The 17,497-nt window shown below is 50.3% G+C and overlaps 1 long non-coding RNA gene across 1 annotated transcript in view; it reads right to left on the reverse strand.

Annotated features, from left to right (window-relative positions):
* Positions 1-598: 598 nt before the first annotated feature.
* Positions 599-17,497, reverse strand: part of LOC134512533 (uncharacterized) — an 80,181-nt gene continuing 63,282 nt past the window's right edge. Inside the window, exons 3-4 of the long non-coding RNA XR_010070152.1 lie at positions 2,806-3,003; positions 599-768 (exon numbers count right to left, since the gene is read on the reverse strand). This is a non-coding gene — a long non-coding RNA (uncharacterized LOC134512533). The remainder of the gene's footprint in view (positions 769-2,805; positions 3,004-17,497) is intronic.

The following is a 17,497-nucleotide window of genomic DNA, read 5'->3' on the forward strand; positions in this document are numbered from 1 at the left end:
GCGGCAGCGCAGAGAAGCATCTTCCCTCACCTGCCTTGACTGCTGGCATCCCACCCTTGGTCTTGTCCCCCACTCCTGTGCCTGGTGTCCCCGTGCTGAGGCATGGGGAAACCTCCCGGCTATTACAGGTGCTTTTCAAATCTCGTGACATTCAGGGGTCAGAGCGTTGATTTGCAATCACTTAGGGGTGGTCGGGCGGCAGGCATCGCTCCCGGTCTCCAGGACTGGGTCTTTCAGGCTTGGGAGACCTGTTTTGGAGAGCTGGATGCCGGTCTGCTCTCTTCTTCAGCTGGTTTATTAAACTACTGACGCGGACAGGAGAGACCCCTTGGCACCTCCAGGCTCATGTGCATGGACATGGGGGAGGGGACCCTCTCCCCCCATGCAGGGAGAACAGGAGGGGGGCAGCAGGTCTGGGCTCCCGCGGGGTTGGGGCTAGTGGTCCCCAGAAACCATCCCCAGGGGGGCTGAAAAGGCGACACAGACAGAGAAGGGGAAAAAGTGGAAGGAAAGAACAGGGCTGCACTTTTCCATGCCATCTTTTTATTTTATTTGTTTTTAATTACACCCCAGAGTGCTGTGTATTAAGCACCCTTAATTAAAGAGGGATGTGAAGAGCCGCAGGTGCTGGAGGAGCGGGAGAGTGAGCGGCGATGGCCGGACCCTGCTCTCCCCGTCGGTGCAGGGCAGGAGGCCGGTGCTGAGCCCACGCCGGGGAAGACCCCGTCCCTCTGCCAGCAGAGCCATTCATGGGGATAACCTTGTAATCTACAGAAATCTGGGAATTATTATGGATATTACATAAATCAACGCCCCTGTGTCAATAAGGAAAAAAACACTTTTAAAAGAAAAGCAGCTCAAAATTAACCCTGAGAGCATGATTTCAACCCAGATCACCTTGGAAAAAGCGGCAGAGACAATGGTATGCATTCATTCTCTGTCCTTTATCATTTAAATAACCTGGCCTTCATTAGCTTCTGATGGATTGCTCTAAAATTACCAAAACCGGAGGTTTGTTTGTTTTTGATGTGTAGTTGCATTGATTTGGGGTTTTTTGCTCATTTTAATAAAAGGCATTTTACAGACCGCCGAAGTGAACCAGGGTAAAACATCCTGCAGCTCCCAGTTTGTCCAACAGCGGGGTGTTTGCAAACCCGTGCGGTGGGGCAGGCCCCCCCCGCCCCCCGGCAGAGGCAGGAGCGGACCCTGCCCGCGCTGCCGAGGTCGGAGGGAGTTTGGGCAGGAGACACGGGGTCCACGGCAGCAAGACCCCCCCAGCGGCAGCTGCACTTTTAACTGTGCAGCAGGTACCAAAGCATGTGGGGCTCCTTAAGTTATGCCAGAAGAGAAAAGCAAAATAATTGCTGTCCAACGCCCCCATCCACCATCACGAACGCGGTCCTTGCTGGCGCCGCCAAGCTCTGCTGACATCTCCGAGTGGATGGAGTTGAAGGATGTACCTAAGCAGGATCACCAGCTCGTTGCTCATTAGGAATAACCCGCTAAGCAGCGCAGCAAAGCTAAGCTCGCGGTGCTTCAGCAGCGCTTGCTAAAGAGCCCTGCCTGCCCTGCCTGCCCTGCCTGCTCCGGTGGGCTGCAGCCGGCACCCATCGGGGAGTAAAACCGGCTCATGCCTTCAGTCAGCCATCAAACCTGGCCTGAGGCCAGCCAAAGCCTGGGGATCACCAGGTACAAATGGCTGTCAGGAAAAACTCATGTATAGCACCGGCGTGGGACTGTGAACACAGAGGGGAAGACAGGGAGCTGGGGTTTTCCCCTCGCTGTCCCCAAACTCCTGGGCTTTCCCAAAGCCCATGGCCAACAGCGTCTTCCTGCAGTAAAAATGCGCATTGGAATAATAAATATCCTTCAACTCCTTGGCCCAGCCCTGCAGATCTTTTGGATAATGGGTAGTGAAGGCAGCAAAGGGCTTTTGTTGGGGTGATCTTGAGCACTAAGGTAGAAGGCTGCAGTTTGGCTTCCCGCAGGAGCCTGCGGGTTCCTGGCGTAGGTGAAAAAGGAGGGAAACCCCAGCTGATGCCAACAGCCCCTCTGGAGGGCTCTCTGCAACGCCCCAGAAAAACTAAACCTATCACCTAGTCCAAGGCTGCCTTTAAAGTTTTTATTAAGGAGTCAGCCACAGTTTAGTATCTCACTGTAATCTGCTAGATTGAGTCTCTGTTATAAATCTGGACCAGTATTTGTATATAAGAAATCTGAAAACAGACCACTGGCATACGCTGATTTATTTTTTCTTAAAGAGGAAATCCCGAGTTAATTTCAAATACGTTTCTTCTACAAAAAGCTCAATTTTAAAGTCTAACTGTATCTTTTTAATCCATGGTAAACGAACATCTGACGAGTTTTACTCTCATTTAGGCACACAGCAAACTTGCCGGCCTCTTCAAGCTGGTCAGCTTCAGGCCCCCAGGGAAGTTTCTCTGGGCTTGTTCCTGCTACCCCACATTAATGTCCCTTGCTTTTTCTCTGCATCCGTCATTATTCTCAGCCCAGTGTCTGAAAACCACATTAAATACTGCTCTTCCCTCTCGTTTTTCCTCCCTGCGAGTGATCTGTGTTTCATGATGATGAGTGCTAGAAACAGGAAAAAGTGGCGATCGCTTCGGGAAGAAAGTGGGCACAGGGCAGTGGGAGAGGGCGCGGGGTGACAGCCCTGTTCTGCCACCCCAGCTCCGGCAAACAACATCCCCATGCCATGCCACCCTACAGGTCAGGAGTCAAGGGTTAACTCCTGACCGTGGGGAGCTACGCCTCCGAATGCCAAAATGCTCTCTCTTCTCATACCTGCTGATGGAAAATCTGGCCAGGTAAAGCCAGGGATGTTCCCGTGCGTGACTCTGCAACACCTCCATCCATAGGACCCGTTGGCTCAGCTTTTGCTATGGGTCTTCCCCCAGACTTGGGCAGCTCTTCTCTTCAAAACCAGACCTGTCCCTCTGCGGGCTGTGGACCCGGCTCTGTTTTTCAGAGAAGGTGGTGACCCTACCAAAAAAAAAAAAAAAAAAAAAAATCTCGTTCTTTAGTTTGGAAGCAGGTCCTCCCCCAGGCAGCAAGGCCAGGGCACGCGTTGGCCAGGCAGGGTGTTTGCAAACTGGCTGGGTGTTTGCAAACTGGCCGGGGTGTTTGCGCGGAGCCCGTTGGGGAGCGGAGCCCGCCGGGCAGCGAACGAGCCGGGTTTAACGCCGGCGGCGGCTGCGCGTGGGGCCGGAGAAGTCGTGCAACAGAACCATCGAAGGGAGGGCACACAACCTGCCTGAGTCGCCTAACGCTGCTCAAATAGGATTGCTGCCGGTGATGGACAGATCCTTATTTGTAAGTATTTAATGTTTCTTAGGAAGCACTTCTAAAAGAAATTGGTATGTAATGACAGCACTCACTGGAAAACAGGCCGATTATAAAATGCACTAACTTATCTGGTATTCATTTGAAAAGTAAATGGATGCAAGTAAAGGTGAGAGTTCACTACCAATTCAAATATTTTGCTTTAACAGGCTCTAGCACTCCTACTTTAATTCAAGCAGAAGCACAAGTATGAATAATCAAACTGGATGATGCTCATCAAAACCTTTGTGCCTTGCACCATTTCAAATGGTCATTGAAGCTTAATGGCAAAAAATTTACATTATTCCTTTAATTTGTATTCTGTTCCTTCCTTCTGAGTGATGTGATTGTGATTTTCTGTTGCCGGCTGTATTATTTTGATGCAAATGTTATGTGCTGCTACAGTCCAATTTCCTGCTTTGCCCCCCCCCTTTTCTTCCCCCAGTAAAGAAACAACAGCTAAAATAGTTCAAAATTGGGGAGGGATTTTGAAATAGTTCCGTAACTACTGCTCCTAATTAAAGCAAACAATGCAGGGTCTTGAAGCACCCTGAAAAGCTGAAAATTAATTATTAGCTGAAGGGGGAGGGAAGTGGCTTTGCTCCCCAGACCTTCAAAAAAGAAAAAAAAAAAAAAAAAAGAAGATAAAAAAGTGAGGGATCCCAATTCTGCCTACAAAAGAATTAGAAAAGAAAATTTGTAATTCAGTTAAAAACTCCTTTTGCTGGAACATAATCACCTAGGGATGAATGCTTTATTGAGAGGCATGGGGTTGCAAACCAAAGCCTTGCAAACAGGAGGCCCCCGGGGTGCTCACGGCACGTAATATATGCACCGACTAATTTATTGCGCTGTGACTAATTTCCATTCCTTGTGCTTAGAGTTGCCTCGCTAATTACAGGGATGTTTTCTTAACTTGGGTAATTGCGCTGCCCGCGCGCCGCCCCCCACGCGTGCCCCACGCGGGCTTTGATGCGCCCCCACGGGGTGGCTGCGGCAGGGCGCCGCCCTAATTAGATTGGCTGCCTTAATTAAGGGAGATGTGGGGGTGCGTGGGGGGGTGGTGGCGCTGAGCCCCCCATTACGCAGGCACATGTCGGGCTTGTGCATCCCGAGGCTGCCCAGATGTGCAGGGTGAAGCTAGCCCCATGCTGGGCTCCCCTGGGCTTGAAAGGATGCAACAAAAACCAGAGGACACCCGTACCCCAGACACTGACAGCCAAGCGTCCATCCCACCCAAGCACCCGTCCCACCCAAGCATCCATCCCACCCAAGCACCCATCCCACCCAGCATCCATCCCGTCCAAGCATCCATCCCGTCCAAGCACCCCTCCCACCCAAGCATCCATCCTATCCAAGCGTCCATCCCACCCAAGCACCCGTCCCACCCAAGCATCCATCCCATTCAAGCATCCATCCCACCCAAGCATCCATCCTATCCAAACACCCATCCCTCCCAAGCATCCATCCCACCCAAGCATCCATCCCACCCAAGCATCCATCCCGTCCAAGCATCCATCCCACCCAAGCATCCATCCTATCCAAACACCCATCCCTCCCAAGCATCCATCCCACCCAAGCATCCATCCTATCTGAACACCCATCCCTCCCAAGCATCCATCCCACCCAAGCGTCCATCCCACCCAAGCATCCATCCCACCCAAGCACCCATCCTATCCAAGCATCCATCCCACCCAAGCATCCATCCCACCCAAGCACCCATCCCACCCAAGCACCCATCCTATCCAAGCATCCATCCCACCCAAGCACCCATCCCACCCAAGCACCCATCCTATCCAAGCACCCATCCCACCCAAGCATCCATCCCACCCAAGCATCCATCCCACCCAAGCACCCATCCCACCCAAGCACCCATCCTATCCAAGCATCCATCCCACCCAAGCACCCATCCCACCCAAGCACCCATCCTATCCAAGCACCCATCCCACCCAAGCATCCATCCCACCCAAGCATCCATCCCACCCAAGCACCCATCCCACCCAAGCATCCATCCCACCCAAGCACCCATCCTATCCAAGCATCCATCCCACCCAAGCACCCATCCCACCCAAGCACCCATCCTATCCAAGCACCCATCCCACCCAAGCATCCATCCCACCCAAGCATCCATCCCACCCAAGCACCCATCCCACCCAAGCATCCATCCCACCCAAGCACCCATCCTATCCAAGCATCCATCCCACCCAAGCACCCATCCCCACCAATTTCATCCCCACCAGGCTGACTACACGGGGCAGAGCTCCTACCAGGAGCATCCCGAAAAATAAATACTGGGGGAATGGCACCGAGCATTTGTGTCACTGCGCTGCTTGCCGTGTGTTAAGCCTATCTCCAAATCTGCTGCCGCGGGCTGCCTTAATTTTATATGTGGAAGTCACTCATGCATTTAAAATTATTAGACAGATAATCACTTCCTTGAAATAATTTCAACACTCATCTATAATAAAAAAGATTTCTTTCAAAGGACCCTTAGTTAAATGGGCTCAGTGCTACTTTCTGTATCACACAGGTCAATTTGATTCTGCTCTATACTCTCTATACAGCTAAACAATTGCTTTTCATAAACTGAAGAGCAGAGTGAAAGCAGCCCGTAATATCCATCCAGAGATGGCCTTGAACACTTTCGTTAATAAAAGCTTGACATCTGAAATCCTACTTCTTTATTCCTCCCTTATCAAAGAGTTGGTCAAGATTTCAGAAAATCAATGTCATATTAATAAATACTAATAACCTGGCGGTGAAGATGACGAAGAAAAGCCCCCAGCACGCCGGGTGAAGCATCCCCTTGCCCAGCCCCGGGGGCAGCGCACCTCGATGCCCGAGGATGGGCTGAGAGCTGGCTAAGCCCCGTGCAGAGGGGCAGCGATGGAGACCGCACGACGAGCACCGCTGCCGTCCGGGACTCCCACATCTCTGCAGGGCCACCTCCGCTTTACCCACATCCCATATGAGCTTGCCAGAGAGATGCCAGGGACAGACCATCCCGCAGGCAGCCCCAGCGGCGTGGAGAGCCCCCAGATTTCACTCCAAACAATGAAATTCCAGCTGTGGGCCCCGACGGACCCTGCGCTTCTCCAAGGTGGCTTTAAATCCTCGTTTAGTCCTACGATGCATTCCCCCGTGAATTTGGGACCGCTGACAGCTTGAAGAAATGTAGTTGTTTTCCTTTTACATTCAAATAAATAAATCATTTCCTTTCACATTTAACGGCAACTCATCGTGCACCTAGGGCGAGACCTGATTTCAGAGACCACTGACATTAGAGACACAGCTGCCTGAGAATAAAGAAATTCCGTTTCTCTACCACCAAATTAATAGAAATAAACGCACGGGTAGGAATGACGCGCGTGCCGCCCCGCGCCTTTCCGGGACTCTCTCCATCACGGCGCAGCCTGCCCTGGCAGCAGATCAGCTCACTCCCCCATTTATTAACCCACGGCATGAGCAGACCGGAGGGACTAACCATGTCGTCTAACGGTTCTTGGGTTTTGAAGTTAGACAGTCTTTAAGCTCCCTGCAGCCCGTTGTGCACACGCAGAGATTCGCACGTGCCTTTCGCATACGTTGGGCTGGGGCAAGAAAGGTTTTCTTTTACCCGGGAACATTTACTTGTCCTTGTGTTTTGCGACAAATCACAGTCTGAGGAGGTGGAAGTTGCTTTGAGCTTGAATTTTTAAAGAAAAAGATGACACCCCAGGCGATGGCCCATTCGTGGCTTGCCTGGCTGCACCCGCATCCGTCCTCACACCCGTCCTGGAGTACCAGCCTTGGGACTGGCGCTGGGAAAGTATCCGGAGCACCAAGGATAACACGGTGGCCATGGGGTGCCTGTGCCGGGAGGCACCCGGGGGTGCTGCCAGGTGCCTGCAGCAGCGTGCACGCAGGAGGTGGAGCACACGCACCCCAGTACACAGCTGCTAGGGACCACGAGATGCTCACGCGTATAAAGCATCTTCTCAGGCTCACGCTTCCCTGCAAAAAAGGAAATAAAAAGAGCCTCCCCCGCCACGAAACCGCCTTCAGCATCTCCTTTCTAATAACTTGGCATATTCACTTAATACAGCCCGGCTCCTTCCAAGTCGTTAGCGGTGGCAGGAGACACAGCCTGAACATTGACCTGGTTTGCTTGCCAAGACAGAGCAAAGAGAAACCTTCACATAATCATTTCCAAACATTAAAATGGCTCCATTGTCATTATAGCTGAGAGATTGAATTCGCCTCATCAAAGCGGCGTATGACAGGTGACTCAATAGGATGGTGCCAAGCGCGGAGGCAAGGAGATTAGCAGGGCACTGATATCATTATTTCCGCCTATCACAGATTCGGCAGGGAGGCAATTGTAATTTCTGGGCTTATTAGTCTGCATTCGCAGGAAAAAACCTAGTGATAAACCTCAGTGTGACAGCCAGGCATTTGTGCAGCAAGTGCTGTCATAGTGACACTTAGAAAATGCCAATGTGGATACGTTCTCATAATCCCCCCTAATAGAGGTTAAAGCATGGCACAAAGGCACTCTTATCAATGATCGGGACACTAATAACATTTGCATTTTTAAGTTAAATATAGTAAGTAAAGAGTAAGTCTCCTCTTTGCGGCTTTGGCAATTAACTCGGCGTTGGAAGAATAAAAGCAAAGCAGAAATTCCAGGCGGCCCCTATCTCCTCCACGGCGGGCGAGGATGCTCCGTGGGTCGGCGTTGCCGGGACGGCCGCCGACAGGCGAGGTGCCCCGCAGGTCCCCACCTTGGCTTTCCATGCTCGGGAGCCGACAACCAGGCTGGGGACGGGACCCGGCTGAGGCGGGGGACAGGCAGCTCACGGGCATCGGCGCTGGATGAGCAGAGAGAAGAGAGGAGCAGAGAGAGATGCTCGCCTGGTGCGGGGGGCTGCCGGGAGCCGGGGGGCAGCTCGCCCCGGTTGCTGCCCTTTTCCCTGAGGAGGGGAGGTTATTCAGGTGCTTTTACAGGCTTTTACAAGGGGTTTGGCTGCAGAGGGACAGAACTTTTTTAGGGGGAGGAGTTTGCCCCACGGCGCGCGCCAGGCTTGGGTTTTCTACGGTAATTCCCCCCCAACACACGACCCCAGCGCACGCGCACGCACACGCACGCTCTCCACAGGAATTTCTTAAGGAAAAAAAAAAAAATATTACAGGTGGTAAACTGTTACTTTTCCACATTTAAATAAGAGACCAATTAAGAAGACTATGTAATTCAATTCTTGAGTGAGTGCCACTGAATTCAATTTGTTTCAGGTCAATGAATATAATGTGAAGTTATTAACAAAAAGGTCAGGGACTGCATATAAAATATACACACATGACACAGGCAGGAGTAATTAGTACACATTTCACATGTTCTGTTGCTCAGACATATGGTGTAGAAAATCTTAACAGGATTAGATGTTAATAAATGTTCCCCTCTCCCTCCCCCCCCCCTCCCTATTTAAATGGGGTTTAGAGCTATTCCCCCCGCTGCTCCCGGGATCCACTGGAGGTTAAGGACCCGTGAATCGCACGCCAGCCCCGCCACCAGCACCGCTACCAGAATCCTCAGCCGAGGGAATGCACCCAACCCGCCAAACCCTTGTCTCTGGGATCTGTCCCAGACACCATCTCGTTGAAGCCGGTCTCCCACGCGTGGCTGGGGGGAGCGGGGTGAGTGGGGGGGACCCGCGGCATCCGCAGGCTGCAGCTCCACCGATTCCCACGCAGCCGGCGGGGGCAATATTTTAACATCTGCTCTGCAGTAGAGGGGAAGAAGGGTCCCTCGGCTTTATCAACAGCTCCCACAGCACGCCTAGAGTTTTGCTTTCTAGAAATGCAGGTGATTTGCTTTTACCGCCTTTCCTCTTGGCATGGCGGGGGACAACGCCGGGAGGAAGGGGTGCGGGATTGTGATGGAGCCAGGCTCCTCCGCACAGGCAAACCGTTCAGGGCTGGACCTGAGAAGTGACTCGAGCCATGTGCCAGCACGTGCCGCGGCAGGGACGACGCTCGGGGACTTTTGTGCCCCGCACGGCGCTCGTACCCCAGCTCTGCCAAGAGATGGAGTTACGCCATTTGTGGCATCTCACCCGTTATCCTCTGCGAGAATCTCACACGCGAGATGTTCAAGGGCACCAGGCAGGTGGGACAGCCGGCGTGGTCTGGGTGAGAGCAAGGAACACCGCCACAGCAGTGGTGGAGCAGAAGTCCCCTCCACGGGCAGGGGGACAGTCCCTGCGGGAAGAGCTCTGCCTGCTCCTTCCACGCCCTCGGAGACCCTGTGGACACTTCTGCACCAAGGATCACCACGTTTCCCCGTGCCAATTTGCTTCGAGTGCATATTTAATGTGAAATTATTATATAAACAATAATAAAAATTTCAAATTATTATATAAACGCTGTGTTTAAGCAGTGGTTGCATCCAAAAAAGCCTATGACCCATCGAAAAAACCCCCAGAGGGATATGAAGCCCTAAATGCCTTTGTGACTCTAAGCCTAACTATCAAGTGCTTGGATCCTCTCACAAGTGAGGTTGCACTTTAATAAGTGAAGAAAAAGAGGACTTGGGCAAAACTCCCCTGGAAACTATAGGAACAAATCCCAAAATACGAGAACTCTGCTCAGCTTCTGTATCACGCGGGGGCTTTTTAAAAAATGCAGTCCTAAGCAGAATTCCTTTTTTTTGTCACTCACGACCGAAATAAATGTCTTCCTTTGGCGTCGTGCGCAGACCTGGAGATTTGACATAATTTGGCTGGATGCTCCTCTGCCGAGGAAGACATCTATATGGATCCTAGACAATAAAAAGTCTTGTTAATAATTTTTCAGATGAATGACCTTGCTCTGCGTTACACGCCAGGTGCATCCCCTTTCTTCTCCCAGCCCCTGACACAAGAGGGGACGCCACAGCTCGCAAGACTAAGTCGTCCTGCGGGAAAGCCGCTGCACGGCGAGTCCCTGTGGGATGGGGAGATGCTCTCGGAGCCGGTGGCTCTTCACCGCTTTCTCCCTGTCAAGGGACCACACACGCGTCCCTACAAAAGCCTTTCTAAAAGCCTGCTGAGCTGCATCTACGTGTGTACGTGTTAATAGCAAAACCCCCCAACCCCGGAGGCCTTCTGGACCACATGCACACCCCGACGACACGCGTTCAGAGAAGCCTTCCCTAGCCAGCAGCGCACTCCCCACATCAATCAAATACCCCCACGTTATACCACAGGTATGACAAGAGACGTATGCGCCCCCATTTTTCCCCACCTGGATGGATTCTTCCATTTAAGCCGACGTTTACCGTAAGTCAGTAAAACACCTTACAGAGACTTAAGTTCCTACTTTTTCACTGGATGCCAGAAGATTAATCCACGCCTAATTCCAGTATCAGGTTTGGGAAGCAGGACCTATTGGGGACTATGGAAACGTCTTTACATGTGAATCGCTCCAATGTTTTTGGAATGAGCAGTGAGAGAAACATTGCAAAGGACAGGTTAACTGATGCCTGGCAGCTTCCCCAGCACTTGCTGTGGGGAGCTAAATCTGATTTATAGAGATGCTCTGGTGTCCATTCAAATCTGCTTGAGATTCTTTACTGGGAAAAGATAATCACGTTAATGAGCCAGATGTGTTTGCTTGCTCTGACATTTTTCTTCGCATCTTCTGTTCAGAATGAAATATGCAACCAATTTCCCAAGTTATACTTTATCTCCAGTGTTGCCTGGTGTGTTAAAAGAATTAAGTCATTTGTATATATTGACTAATAATTGTCATTTATTACTGAACTTGTTAACATAATCCTCAACTGGAGATATTTGTTTACTTTGCCCATGTACTGCTGTATGGTTTTCGTATAACCGATTGCAGAAAGCAATAAGAAAATGCAGGAGCGAGAAATGGAGAGCTTCAATAATGGATGTGAAACATGCTACCATATGGGTACAACCCCAAGTATACATGCGTTTAACATTTGTCTGTAAAGAGGGAAATTTAAAGTGAGATTGGCCCATACAGGTTCGAGGGTGAATTAAACAAAGCTGAGACGAGTGCGTTAATTAACATTGCCGCGGCTAGGTATTCAAGACACGATCGCATCTCCAGAGCAATCAGCAGAACTCCTTGGGTTTGCTCAGGGGAGAGCCAAGTTAGCGCTTACGGTATATTTTGTCCTTAACAAAAAAGGGAAACGGGCATTGCTAGTTCCGGAACAGCTGGATTTCACTTCTTCAGCCGCTTCAGCATGTCACACGCCGCTACCCACCCTCCAACAGCCCCTCGTTTTTTGCGCCGGCTTCCCAGGTACCTTTTCCCACACCCTCCTCCCCACAAGGACGTGGAGCTGCGCATCGATGCCCAGGAACAGCAGCTGCCTGGCTTCGCCCCGGGACCCTCGCCACGGCTTAGCCTCCGGGCACGGCAGAACGTACAAAGCGTAGTTATGACAGGACAAGGTTTCAATCGGTGATGGATTAATTTCTCCCTGCTTCATCACGTATCCATCTGTATATCCAACGGCGACATCACGTAAACATCCGTAAGAAGAGACATGGACAGAGGAAGGGCCAGCTCAGCAGTTTACCGAATATGTCAGGTGGAGAGGCCAAAAAAATCGCAAACAAATAAAAAAAAAAACCAAAAAAAATTTTCTTTTTAATTAAGAAATTATTCCCCACCACCACCAAATGGCCCATTTTCTCTCCCCATGATTTCCTCGTTTAAAAAAAAAAAATTGAAGCAATTTATTTTTCGCTTTATTGTTTGACTTGCATATTGGAAGCAAACGAATAAAAAGAAGGGAAATATCGATGTGAAGCCTTTGTTTTCGACTTTTCCTCCTTTTCTTTTGTCTTTTCTTTTTCTTTTCTCACTGAAAAACACGGCCAAGCTTTCCACTAACACATGACATGCCTCCCAAAACCTCTCCGTGACTTGAGTGAAGCCGGAATGACGCCCTTGACCGTTTCTGACACCCCCGTGTCTCGAGCTGGGTTTTCTGTTAACGCCACTGGCGTTTGCTCAGCGTTTCTGCAAACCGCCCTTCAAAACGCCAGCGAAACCCCCCCGGTCACCCAGCAGAGGACAGAGGTGGAAGCAGACCTCCCACGCTCCGGCCACCGCGGCGGCGGGCGCCGACGCCGGCAGGGCTCCTGTTGCCACAGGGGGCTCCTAAGCCCCTTGGGCAGCCCCGCAGGCACGTGCGCTGCCGTCGGGGGGGCGTCAGGGCTGGGAGCATTCAGCTTCCAGCAGCCGCGGGGTCAGCGCCTCCCAGCTCGGCAGGCTCTTACCACTCCCGTTCCCCGGCATTTTCATTAACTGAAGATTGCGAACGGGTCAGCAGATCTATACACTTTTTGTATTCCCTCTGCTTAGTTTATTTATTTCTTTTTTTCGCAGGATGCTGAATAACTAACCTTTTCTTCAATAGATAGATTTAAAAAAAAATAGGATCCATCACACAGCAGCAGGATAGCCTTGCTCTGTTTTGACCTTTCTGAAATTAATTTCCCAATCTTAGCTTTCAAAATCAGAGATTGAAAAGACCTATTAGATCAGCCAATCCATCTTATCGCCAGTATGGCAGCAAGCGGAGACCCCAGCTAAGTGCTCCTCTACATGGGGAAAATATTCTGGAATAAGACGGGGCATGAATTTAAAGTGAAATACCTGTTCCAGAATATTCCGGATGTGGACACGTACTCCGGAATAACCGCAGCTTTTCCTGAGTTTGCCCAGTCGGCAACTGGAGGCAATCACCGTGACACAGAGGGGAGAAAAAATCCCATTTTAGGATAAGGGCGCCTACCTCTGGAGCTTTTTTCTGGGGTAGCTACAGGGAATAATTCACCCTGATCCTTTTTCCCCACGCAGGGCCATTGCTCACAGGGCAGCATCCACCCGGGGAGGAGAGGGAAGGGTGCTAACCCAACCACCCAGAGGAGAGCTGCCCCCAGCCCCTGCAGGGAAATCCACCCTCCACCTGCAGGATCAACGGTTGCCTTAAAGCATTCGGTCCAGAAGGATGAAATTCTAGGCTGCGGCTACTTAAGGAGCCTGTGATGTTAAAACACACCTCTCCCAAATCGCAATTTAGCGCCTTTGCCAGGTGGCACAGGTCTTCTCAGAGGATCAGTACTTTGCCATGTGGCAAGTAACTCAGCACTTTGGGGTAAAACCCCAAAGCTCAAGGATCTGATCTGCACTGGTGCTGGGAGCCTGAGGCTACAGCCAGCTCCAGCTGCCCTGACCAGCCCTCCTGGCCTGGGGTGGGGGTCTCTGGAGAGGCCCCCTGGGACAGGGGAGGGCTCCCGGCACCCCATGACCCTCTCCTCCTATTCCCTTTGTTTTTACTAAATACCTCGTTATGCCATTTTTGTGGTATTCCTCATTCTGCAGTTAGTATTGCTCTATCCTAGTCCAGGGCTCTGGGGGTTGTGTTTTAACGCCAGCACTGATGACCCTTGGGGAATACCCCAAGGGGATCCCAAAACGCAGCTCTGACCTGGAGACAGCAAGGGTCATCCCACCTGTGGAAGCACCTGCCAGAACAGGCTTTAAGAGAGAGCGGTAACAGATTTCACAGGGGAAAATTATAAAACAAGACACCTGAAGGAGGTTTCTGGCTGGTTGACTCCTAGAACAACGAGGTTTTATAATGCTTTTAACCATATCTAATACAACAATCTAATCTTTTTTTTTTTTTTAAATCCTACAAAACGCTGCTCCAGTGATGCTACGCGAGCGTCACAAGTGAATCACCGCGGTACAGAACAGTGTTTTCCTTTGAATCCTCAGATGTTGTTGCTTTTTGTGTGGCAGGCCGGTTGTTATTTCCCACGGAGGGGTGCCCATCAGCGGGATCGGGCTGGGAAGGATGAAATGAGAAGACCTCATCGGGCCAGGCTGGGAAGAATCAGAACCCACCACCCAGCAGTGGTGTGGTGCTGTCGCTATTTAAGGACACTAAACCTCCGGGTGGTGAAAAGGTGGTAGGGTTTGGTGGGTGGCTTCTGTGGGGGCTTTCGCACCAGATGGGGATGACAAAGCAACTTTCCAGCCCCCAGCCTGCTTGCTGCTGAAAGGAGGGCAGGAGCCAGCTCACCCCTCTGCAGCCAGCAGGAGACGGGTGCTCGCCGAGAGCCCACCCGTCCGGAGGGGATGGGTCACCCTCTGCAAACCTGGGTCTCTGTCTCCAGGTTCTGCAAATCCACCACTCACCCTCAATGGCTGCAGCTGACGTGAATCCTGCCCTTCGCTGCCTGACCGTCCCCGTGGGGCTCAGCCGTTTGAGATGTACCGTTCCCAGCCAGCCTGCCTCCCTCGGCTCTCGGGAAGCGGCTGGGCACGCCGGATGGCGTCGCAGCCGTGGGGGTTTCCGAGGAGCAGAGCAGCCATGAGGGGTGACAGAGAGCAGAACAAAACTAGGCCAACGCACAGCACGGCAGCAAACCAGGTCTGTTCAAACCAACCGTGTTTCCTACTTTTATAACGCTACAAGTCAATTAATAATTTAAAAAAACCCCACCAAACAATAAAAAAAAACCCCCAGCCCTGTCAGCCTGGACCAGATTGGGGTGAAGCATTCCACAGCAGCCTTGGGGGAACATTTGCGCTAGAACGAACCGATCCCTGCGCCGCGTTGATTAAAAACCAGATACCTAGCAGACCTTGAAAAGTCGTCGAGGGGAGGAAATCGTTAGCAGGTCAGTGCTTTCTGGAGGGCCCTCAGGGATCGGCACGAAGGCTGATGCCAGGGGTGGCTTCACCCAGACTGGAGGGAAATCCTTTGGTGCCGCCGGCAGAAGAGACCCCTCCAGCGGTACCACGCTGAGCCCAGGTACGGTGTTCCCTCGTCAAAGGGCTGCCACAGACATACCTGTATGGAGGGGAGCCACCAGCGATGCTGATTTATGCTGCTGGTCGTAAATGGTATCAATGCCATGACAGGCTTCGGTCTGGGAGAGGAGAATGCATTCAAAAGTATTTGAAAATGAGTTTCTTGCTATCAAATTCGATGGGAAGGAGCCTCTGCCTAAACCCACAGTAAGTGTACTCACAAAGAAACTGTAAATTTATATAAAAAAAAATATATATATATCAGTTTAAAGCCCTTTTACATTTTCTATCAAGCATTGCAGTTTGGTCGACAACTGCAAGTCTTTTTCCATTAAAATGCCTCTATTATGCCTCTGCAGTTACTGCCCTTCTTAAACATCATTACATTGTGAGGAGCTGCCACTATATCCATACAATGGGGGAATCAAGAGCACACAGATAAACTGGAGCTGCAAACTTTGCGCACTCAACAAGTCCTCTCCGCAGACAATTAGGGCCAAAAGATAAATATTGACACATTAGACTATTTTCCTCAATTTGTTTTTTTGTTGATCGTCTGAGCGATCTGATGGGGCAAAATTCCACTTTTCCGATATCTTGGATTCTTGGCTAATAGAAACAAATAAAGTGAAAGCTTCTGTCCACAATGGGTTAGGAGCATCTATTGTTGGCAGGCGCTAATCGGATTAAATTGGCTCCTGGCTCTATTGCTAGGAGGCTAACTCATTCCTAAATTTCTCCCATCTCAAGGGGATGTGTCATTGTTGCCTTCTTTTTCTTTTTTTTTTTTTTCTTTTTTCCCCCTACTATTTAAATCTGACGGATGGAAAGAAATAAGGAACGGCTTGAGACGACGGCGGTGCCCGCCGCCCTGTGAACAAAGAGCGGGGCTGGCAGAGGCTCCGGCGTTGGTCCGTCCTGGCCGGAGGGGGCTGCGGTGGCTCCCGCAAGCCCCTTCTCCTGGCTGGAGCTGGTCTGGCATCTCCGCCGCCTCTCCCCTCTGGAAATGGCATTTAAACCCAAACGCTAATGCAGGCGGGCAGGGAAAAACCTCCGCTTTCCACGCCGGGCTGCGCTCAGGTTGTTTCCCATTAGCATTTTAATACGTACCCCTGGCATCAGGCCCTTAAAAGAAGCAAACACGTTTATGCGAGCAGCCGAAAAAGACGGCCTTAAATAATGTCGCCTTTGGAGGGAGGCCCACGAGCCGCGAGGTACATTTTTGCCCACAGTCTGATAATTTTCAAAGCTATTGGCAACCTGGGAATTTTCCTGCCTTATCACCAGGGCTCAGCTAACTTCACTAACACTAATCAGAGCTGGAATCATTCATTCAAGGATTGCATGATCATGTTTTTCTTTAGCGGTGACAGCTGCCTGAGCCGTATTAGCAATGCAGATGAGTCAGCCTAATAGGTTAATGCAGAACACGCGAAAATTAGGTTTAATCCCCAGTGAAATAATCTAACATTTTCACATTTCTTGATGTTGGGATAGAGACATTGGTGGTGACTCAATTAGGTGTAATGTAGATCAAAGCAAATTTACCTTCTGGCTGAACCTTCCCCATAGTTTAGATAGAAGAATATAAGGGTTCTTTACTAATTGGCCAATGGCTGTGGGGAAAATATATTAAAAGCGAGCGTACCGCAAGAATTGCGTTTCAGATTTGGACCAAGTAATGCCTGGGCTTTGCAAACACCCGGGCACGTCGTTTTGCCAGAAACCAGCGTTTTGTGCACGGCACCTTCCAACTCGCAGCTCTTTTCAATGCAACGCTTACAAATGAAGGCATTTGGGGTTTTATTATTTTTTTTTTTTAAACTCTATTCATTTTTAATGTCCCGTACCGAAATATCCCCAGTGAGGTTTGAAAGAGCTTGTATTATAAAAGAAGCATAAAGGAAAAAAAAAAACCACCACAAACCACCAGTGTGTGTCTATCTCGTGTTTTCATTCTTGGGGAATAACATATCAAACAGCAATCGCTTTCAGTCATAAAGGGAAGGAAACAAAAAATTACATGCCCTCAGTTGCCAAATTATTTTTTTGCCTTGACATCTTAATTCTTAATCCTTGTGTGTGGTCAAATCAGTCTACTATAGACAACCAATCAAGCAATTATTCCTAAATTATATTTGCCCAACTCACATTGATTGGTTATTCTTTTCTTATTGGGTAAGCTCATTAATTCTGAGCAGCTTGCTTATTATGCTTTCCACATCATTTTCTTTCTGAGCCTATCTACTCACACCAGCCTGCTGATGTTTCAAGATGCCATACAGAAAAAAAAAAGGCCGAGTGATCTATTGCATTGTCTCTTCCAGCA

Source organism: Chroicocephalus ridibundus, chromosome 3 (genome assembly GCF_963924245.1).
Source record: "Chroicocephalus ridibundus chromosome 3, bChrRid1.1, whole genome shotgun sequence".
Classification (NCBI taxonomy): Eukaryota; Metazoa; Chordata; class Aves; order Charadriiformes; family Laridae; genus Chroicocephalus; species Chroicocephalus ridibundus.